Source organism: Uranotaenia lowii, chromosome 3 (genome assembly GCF_029784155.1).
Source record: "Uranotaenia lowii strain MFRU-FL chromosome 3, ASM2978415v1, whole genome shotgun sequence".
Lineage (NCBI taxonomy): Eukaryota > Metazoa > Arthropoda > Insecta > Diptera > Culicidae > Uranotaenia > Uranotaenia lowii.
In genome coordinates this window covers 235,072,047-235,081,614 of record NC_073693.1, presented here as the reverse complement: position 1 = coordinate 235,081,614, position 9,568 = coordinate 235,072,047, and positions in this window count along the sequence as shown.

Sequence of the window (9,568 nt, the reverse complement as noted above, 5' to 3'; positions counted from 1 at the left end):
GCCTATTTATCAACCAAGTACCTATATTTCTTATGCACGTGTGATGTGTTTTTTCTTGCTTATTTGTACACAGCACATGGTAATAAATGACGCCTAGATGTGACACGGATTGATATTTTATCGATCGAATTAAAACCACATAAACTATTTCAAATATTGAAACCATTTTTAATTCGTGTTAATTTAAGTAGTAAATTGTTGTCCAAAAAATATGAATTTGGTAAAGATAAATATGAAATAATGTTATGACACTTTGCGGACGTTTGAAAATAAGAAATTGGGAAGCTTTACATCCAATTTCGTATAATCCAATACGCCTAGAACGCTAGAAACATTAACTGAACAAGAGTCTATTCTGTTCTATTTTGTTTATTTATAGAGGATTTAACCAACTTGGTCATTCGTCCTCTTAACAAGAGTCTGTTCTTTGAAATAGATTAGATAGGATTGAAGTTTTAAAAGGCCGAATGAACTATTTGATTTTTTGCAAACGTAAATTGAAGTTATCAATAAAATAATCTACTTTTTAATAACAAAAAGTGAGGATATGCATTTTTTGGAAGAATTTTCAATTAAGAAAGTAGACTAGAGCAAGTGCAAACTATCAACTTTTACAAAAAAATGTATACATTATTTCTTCATTTAAAAATTATTGGGCCCAAAAAAAATTTGATTAAATAAACTTAACTCTTTTTTTAAAATCATTCACCAAAAAAACTGCTTACACGTTTACTGTTTGTTTACACACAATTCAAGTACAAACTTAACATGAAAAGTGTGTTCTTCTTTTACATATTTTGGCTATATAGAAGAGACTTTTGATTCACTTATTGTTAAACAGTTTTTTTGTGATTGATATTCCAGGGGCAGCAGATTTTTATGATGAACTTTTAATATGACCTGAAAGTGTTAAGAATAATATTAATTAAGTAATTTCTTAGGTGGAATAAGTGAAATCGCGCCATTTAGCTATGAAACATCTACAACTTAAGAATTTTATCTCCAAAATGGCCAGAAAGGCCAAAATTATTAAAAAGGGTCTTTGTAAATCAAGGTCTTTTGGTTGAACAGCATTCAGTTAAATTGAAGTACCAAGCATTAATTTATTCCGGAGAAAAACTTAGGATACACAAATGAAAGTTGATAAAACAGACAAACAAGAACAAGTATTAAATTCATTTTAAAGTCTTTTCACTGACGCATCTTCGATATTTCTTTTTGTCAACATAACTATTTTTTTGTGAAAAAAATACTTTTTTCAGAGAATACGAAAGTTGAACTGTGGTGATTAGGATTGGACCGGTGTTTCATTTTTGAAAATTAAGATTTACAGTAAAAAAGATACATAATTTGTATTAAGGTTTTGTTGATATGATAATTTCCAGGAAACAAAATGAACTCATGAAACCATCGAAGCCTGAACAGATTATTTCTTTTCGATCTATTAAATTTAAAAAAAAATCTGCTTTTCAATTAAATGTTATCAAATCTTAAAAATATAACACAATCCTTAATAAAATCGCAGATCACCACCAACAATGTTCTGGAAATTTTGAAATCAGAACTGCTTCAATTAAAATCTTTAAAATAATGGGTGAATATATCTAAACATATGTTTTTCTCTTTTCAAAACCAATCGTTTCTTTTATTCATTGGGTTAAAGTTCAAAGGAATTAATTTTCATTTTTTGCTTGAATAAAAAAAGGAATTTGCAATACACAAAATCGGCATTTAATGCCATGACAAGTGCTGTTTGGGAACACTTTAAGTTCAAATGTGTAAAGTCTATAATTTAAGTATCAGGCGAATCTTTTTGAAAATAATTTTGGTGAAAATATGGATTTTAATTCAAACTGCTTCGAAGGATGAGGATGGTGAATAAAAAGCTGTTTGAAAATGGTAAGTAAAAAATCTTTTCTTATGTTTTTTAATTCTTCAGCTCTAAAAAAATACACCATCCCAAGCTAATTGGGAGTTGCAAGCGCTGCGTTAGGCAAAATATTCGGCAAATACTCCAAAAATTGTCCCGATATTAAAAATAATATAACAAAACGGAATAAATCTACTGAATGGAATACAGCAAATGAAACATACATATTATCAACATACAGTTATTTATTGAACAAGTTACAGAAATTGGATTTTAAAAGACCAGTTGAGTTTGAATTTTTTGGTTTAATTTTGATAGAATTGAGCGGGACGATTCGAGAAAGAAGGGAAATGTAAAGAAAACTAGGAAAAAAAGAAAATGGACGCCAAGTTGAACATGGTAAGACGAAGTTTACCGGGTCTGCTAGTATTTTATAATAATTTAAGAGTTTTGGAAATTAACCCAACTTTTGTTGACCAAATCTAGTAAGATTTTTTTTAGACAGCAGTCTCATATCCGTCTTAAAATTCTGATCACCATTACAACGCCACTGCTCGCTCACCGCCATCATCAGTTCGCAAACTTCCAAGAGCAATAGATCCAATATTATGACCCCTCCCAGAATGGCACTGGACGGGCAAGTGGGAGGGTTTCGGCAATTGGAGCAAACAACCTGGCGGCTGCCAAAAAGTGCCGCATTTTAATGACGACCTATTCCATTTTACGGCCACTCCCCGGTATCGTTTATTCAATTATTAGACAGGCTACGTGAGGTAGTTGTGAGTTTGATTTTTACCACCTTGGAGTTGCTGGAATTTGCAAGACGCTCGACTCGACGCAGAGCCATCGATGATGTTGCCATTTGAACTGTTTGCTTTTACGGCCTTCGGGGGAAATCGGCATTCGGGGGCTGTTGGGTTGGTATTTTTTTCTGGCTTCCCCACTTCGGTTGTTTATTAAGAAAGCATTGATTGCTAAAATTGTATCTTTAGGCTTTGGTTGGTTTTACAGCATCCACAGCTCAAATGAGAAAGATCGAGCTGTTGTGTGTTTTCGTAGACCTTACGGATGAATCAGCCGCCTGAGGCATTTTAAAAAGTTTGAATTCCGTTAACATTCATCTGCCAAAATCGGCTAACTTTGCGAATGAACGAAAATAGTATCACAGGGATTTATTTCTGTTCTCGAAAACTTCACGCAACGTTCTAAAAGAGGGGAACACATGGAAATTGCGAAGGTTTGATAACCTGCAAAAGTTAATATCTTAAGTGATTTTTTTTCTTCTAGAAATTCAAATCTGCCGTCGGTTTGAACCGGAGCCATCAGAGTGGAATTTGACCATATTGACTCAGTACTTACCTGATTTTCCAATGAAGGATCTTGATATTTTTTAACTTGCCCTTGAAGTAAAAGAGAGAAAACACATTGTATGTATACAATCATTAATTAAGCTAATTTAGGATTAACACTATTAATAAATTGCAGCTTCAAAGCATCAGCTATAAAATCGGGTTTTCCTTCGACGGTTCTGAACACCGTTAATTTTATTTTTTATGGAATTGTTTTATCGGCTATATCGGTGAAATGTTAAATTCTTTGAGAAATAATATTTAAGAGTTGAAAGATTATAGATGGATAGAAGATGAACAAAGGGATGAAATGTGATGGAAAGTTTCTCTAATTTAAATTACCCTTCCGCTCATTTTCAACATCATTCATGTTATTCTAATCTCTTTTTTTTCTTTATTAGAGAGGTTTTCAGGTTCACCTCTGTTTATTCTTATCTTCTATCCGTCTATGATCTTTCAATTCCTTAATTTTCTTTCTCAAAGAATATTACACTTCACCGATATAGCCAATAAAACAATTCCATAAAAAAAACAAAAAAAAATTACAAAAAAAATTCCTTAACAATAAAGAAATAAGGCAAACAAAATATCCAGTAATGGGCTTATTTGTAAAAAGAATCTCTGGGAAATTCGAAAAAAAATTACCTGAAATTTTTGGGGATTAAAACGGCTTCGTCAGTCTTTTGTGGGAATAAAAACGAGACAGAACCAGAAGAGCGAGCGCTCTCCCAATCCAGGAAATGTGTCACATCTACACAAACATGAACACATTAAACTTTAGAACCGACGTAAACAATCTCAGTTCCACATATGCTAACATCTTACAATGACCAACCATACGAAAACCAAGAACAAATGTTTGTAACATAGCAATAACCAATCACGATCAAAACACTAACACACAAAATCCGAGCAGCCATTAGTAAACAACGCGCTGCCGCACAGTTTATCCAATGGTGAAACATTGCGGTTCAATTGGTTCAATCGACGCAGTGAGTTTAAAAATAGGAAACGTTCAATTTTTCAAATTTAACATATGGGGATTTTTTTTTATTATCTGACGGGTTTGCGCCGGGGGTCTTCAGATTTTCCCCAAAATTGAAAATTTGGTTCATTTTTGCGACTTAAAAACACATGTATTTTTTCAGATTTCTAACATTTTTATTTTTTGAGTTAGCTTCGGTTAGATTTTTTTGTAAATAAAAAATAACTATTTTTCAAAGCTGCATAACTCTGTTATTTCTCAACGGAAATTATAAAATAGCACATCAAAATGCATTGAAATTTTACCAGCTTTCCATATAAAATAGTTAAAAAAAATTAAATAATGACCTTCAACATGAAAAGTGGTAAATAAACTTTAAATGGCGTCTAAAAGTACCGTCTGCACCACCGAATATTTTGCAAAAAATACCATTGTATAGCTCGATCCATGGTGCAACTTTCATCTGAAGACACCAAAGTGGGCCATTAACACCTTGAAGAGTTATGAAAGAAATAATGACAATAAATCTCTTTTTTTGCATCGAAAACAAACAATGGTCGAACAACTGCACTCACATATGGAGATAGCAAGCACTTCTAACAACATCGAAACAAAAGAACTTATCAAAGCAGGTAAAAAACACTATTTCTTTGTCCTTTTCAGGCTGCCCCTACTCGCATATCAGTCCCATATGAATTTTCGTCATTTTAGGTCAACATAAGGCTTCAATATAAAACACAAAAAAAGAGGTTTTGTTCTAGAAATTTCTAAAAAAATATCAATTCGTGGCTGTCCTATATGAAATATACCTGAATAACAGTCTCATATGTGAAATACCACGGATTTGGTTACTTTCCAATGCTTCTTTCGGTGAAATAGTCTTTGGTTTATTGCTTTGAATCATTTAAACATTTTATTAACTCACTTGATGTCAAATGATGCACACTAGTTTTCGAAGGCAGGTCTGACTTTTTTAGGAATGACTTCCCGAGCGAAAAACTATCGGATGCAATCAAAAATCGTAAAAAGATTCAACTTACAATGTGGAATTCACGATATTTTTCCAAAAGTATGTTTCTTTTTCTGACAATTGCGTTTAGAAGTTTAAAAATGATCAAATTTGAGTCTTAGAAAGTAGCTTGGTGAGAAAAATATATTCTGTATGGGACTGTTATGCTTGAAGATTTGAAAAAGGTTTCAAATAGGGTCGATTAACAGTCCCATAATGAATGAAAATGGTGCTCTCGACCTTACCAATAACCCAATTTCGAAAATTTCAGGTCTTACGATTTATCATGACAACCTAGAAATGATTTTCGTGTATGCTGAAAGTGGTGGTCACAATTTAAAAATTTATTCCAAAACAGAAAGAGCTGATTGTCTCGCTTGCTTGTTTTTGTATATGGGACTGTTATGAAAGTATGGGCGGTAGATTGTTGCAGCTTAACTGACTTCATGTTATATCAAATATCTAATAACGTTTTCGGTTATACCTAGTTTTGCACCAGGTCACAACAAGTTATGCACATTTAACTGTCATTTTTAGAATTTTATGCGCTAAATTTTGCATCCGTAACTCCCCAGGTTTGATTTAAAATGGACAGTGGAACACTGAAGATTCGTGTGTGAGCAATCGAGGTAGCAAAACACTGACGACGAATTATGTTCGTTCTAGTATGGTAAACCTCAAAACTGGACGAATGTAGAAAACGAATACGGTAAAAGTATCATATTTTCATCATTTTACAGCCTGGGCTGGCCATACTGAGCTCTTCGATGATTTCTACAACATTTGTGCCACTTTCTCATATTTTTTTGATCAATGGGAAAGAATTTTGGTGTCCAGTGCTTAACTCCCGATATAAAAACTATGTAATGCACGTCTATATTTAATTTTTTAATCACGTTTTTGTGATCCCAAACACAGGGACTGAACCTTCTACTATTGGCATTGATTATGCTTCACAATGATCTTTGATCAAAAACTTAATAAGTTATATAGTATACTAGCTGACCCGGTGTGCTTTGCTACACCTTTCAAAAACAAATGATATTTTCAGAAATTATCAATTTTTTTATTGTTGTGTTGGCATTTTTTTTAAATCAAGTAATAACATAATTCATAAGCAACCGCTATAAAATGAAAGCTTCAGCTGGAGTTTCGAATTGCAACACAAAGATGACTTAAAATAATTTTCTGAATTTTGATCTATAAATTTGTGTTTAAGATCTGATAATTTTAATCTGTTTCTTTAATATTCGCCCTGAAAAAGGAGGGTCGCAAATTAATCGTACGCAATCAATCTCACTTATAAAAAATGAATATTTTTGCTTGATATTCCATGGATTTATGCTAAAAACTGATAAGAGAGGCCCCCTGTCCTTCCTTTCACCCCCTGCTGAATAGAGGTCGTGGTCTTAAATAATTATACCCATTTTTTCGTGCCCAAAAATCCTCTTATATCAAATTTAATTCCATAGGTTGATAAGTTTTTGAGCTTTATAACATAATTTATAAGGAGCCCCCTCCTTTCTCCCCTCTCTACACTGTAAAGCGTAAGGGTCTATAACATTCGAAGAAACATAACTCGTAACCAAGTAATTTTTCATGCCATATTTGTTTCTATTTATTGACTTCGTTTGCATAAATTGAGAACTTATGCTAACAAAATTTTATTGGGCTCACCCCTCTCCTACTATGTACCTACTCACTGAAAGGAGGATGGTGTGTCAGATAATCATAGAATCATACCAAAATGATTTTCCATGTTATTTTTTGTCCATTTCTTGGATTTTGTAAATTAAAGTTAAGTGTAAGCTTTCCTCTTTCCTTCCAATATTCCCAATTCTATCATCCTTCTGCAAGAAAGGAGTTGTTTCACATAGAAAAAATTCTCGTATTGAAATACCATCCCATGCCAAATTTGGTTTTATTTGCATAGTAAATTCTTGAGTTATGCATAAACTTGAAAGGAAATATCATCCCCCCTTCCGTTCTCCCCATTGAATAGAGGGGTGAAAACTAAATATTCATAAAAGTATTTTTCGTACTCAAATACTTTTAGATGCCAAATTTTGTTTCATATGCTCGATTAATTTTCGATTTATGTTAAAAAAAATTGCATGGAAGCCCCCTTTCCCCCTCTATATATTTTCGCTAAAAAAAGGTGGTGCTTCAATTTATAATAGGAACATTTCTCGTATCCAATACCCTCACATGCCAAATATGGTTCAATTTGCTCGATCAGCTCTCTAGTTTTACTGAAAATTGTAAGGGAGACCTCTCCTCCCCTTTTCATCCACCTCTTTGAAGGAGTGAGGGATACCAAATATTCATAGAAGCATTTCTCGTACCCAAATATCGTTCCATGCCAAATTTGGTTCCATTTGTTGTTGTAGTTCTTGAGTTATGCAATAAAAACTGTATGGAACTTCCCTCCCTCTTTCCTTTCTCCCCGCTGGAAGAAGGAAGGGGTCTCAAACAATCATTAGAACATGTCACGTTCCCAAATATTCGCCCATGCAAAATTTGATTCCATTTGCTTAATTCGTTTTTGAGTTATGTAAAAAAATATAAAAGAGGCCCCCTCCCCCCTTTATATCTCTTTACTGGAAAGAGGGAGGGTTCTCAAATAATCATAGAAATATTTTTCGTATCCAAATACCCTCCCATGCCAAATTTGGTTCCATTTCCTCAATTTGTTTTTGAGTTATGTAAAAAATTAAAAAAAGAGCCCCTCCTCCCCCTTCATATCTCCCTACTGGAAAGAGGGAGGGGCCTCGAATAATCTTTGAAATATTTTTCGTATTCAAATTTCTTCTCATGCCAAATTTGGTTCCAATATCTTGATTAGTTTTCGAGTTATATGAAAAACTGTAAGGTAGCCCCCCTCCCTCCTTCCTAGCACCCCAATAAGAGGAGGGAGGGGTACCTAATATTCCTAGAAATATTCCTCGTTCCCCAATACCACTCCATGCCAAATTTAATACCATTTTCTTGATTGGTTCTCGAGTTATGCAAAAAAATTGTCTTTTGTTTTGGAGGCCCCTCCCCCCCTTAATGAGAGAGGGAGGGGTCTCAAACCATAATAGAAACCTTCCACTGCCTCCAATACTCCCACCTGCCAAGTTTCACGCAAATCGCTTCAGTTCTTTCCGAGTCTATAGGGAACAGACAGACAGACAGACAGACAGACAGACAGACAGACAGACAGACAGACAGACAGACAGACAGAAATCCATTTTTATATATATAGATGACCAGCTTCTAAAAGCATCATTCCCATTATTAGTTATATCACATTAACAATACGATACTAAGAATTTTGGTTAGAATTTAAAGTCACTTTTGCTGCAAACACTCTACAAAGCACGAAAAAGTAGTGTTTTTACCTGTTTTGATAAGTTCTTTTGTTTCGATGTTGTAAGAAGTGATTGCTATCTCCATATGTGAGTGCAGTTGTTCGACCATTGTTTGTTTTCGATGCAAAAAAAGAGATCTATTGTCATTATTTCTTTCATAACTCTTCAAGGTGTTAATGGCCCACTTTGGTGTCTTCAGATAAAAGTTGCATCATGAATCGAGCTATACAATGGTATTTTTTGCAAAATATTCGGTGGTGCAGACGGTACTTTTAGACGCCATTTAAAGTTTATTTACAACTTTTCATGTTGAAGGTCATTATTTAATTTTTTTTAACTATTTTATATGAAAAGCTGGTAAAATTTCAATGCATTTTGATGTGCTATTTTATAATTTCCGTTGAGAAATAACAGAGTTATGCAGTTTTGAAAAATAGTTATTTTTTATTTACAAAAAAATCTAACCGAAGCTAACTCAAAAAATAAAAATGTTAGAAATCTGAAAAAATACATGTGTTTTTAAGTCGCAAAAATGAACCAAATTTTCAATTTTGGGAGAAATCTGAAGACCCCCGGCGCAAATTGTCAGATAATAAAAAAAAATCCCCATATCTGACACAGTATTCACAGATAAAATTCGCGCTACAATATTTAATCACAACAAAAATAAGACTGAAAACGAAAGTGACAATTAGTGAGTACAAAATATGTTCACCTAACACAAATTTAGACATTGTAGCCAAATTACAATAAATTTACAGTTACCCGCTGAAGAAGACCACAATAAATGGCCGAAACGTTTGGCCAAAAATAAAAATATCTCGTTTTTATTCCCACAAATGACTGACGAAGCCATTTTTATCCCTAAAAATTAAAAATCATCCAGTCGAAAAACAATATCAAAATTACCTGAAATGTTATGTCTAGTTAAACATGAGAATCAAATGAAAGATATTTCCAAACTATCAGCTTCAGAAAATAATTATGACCCAACAAGAGCTC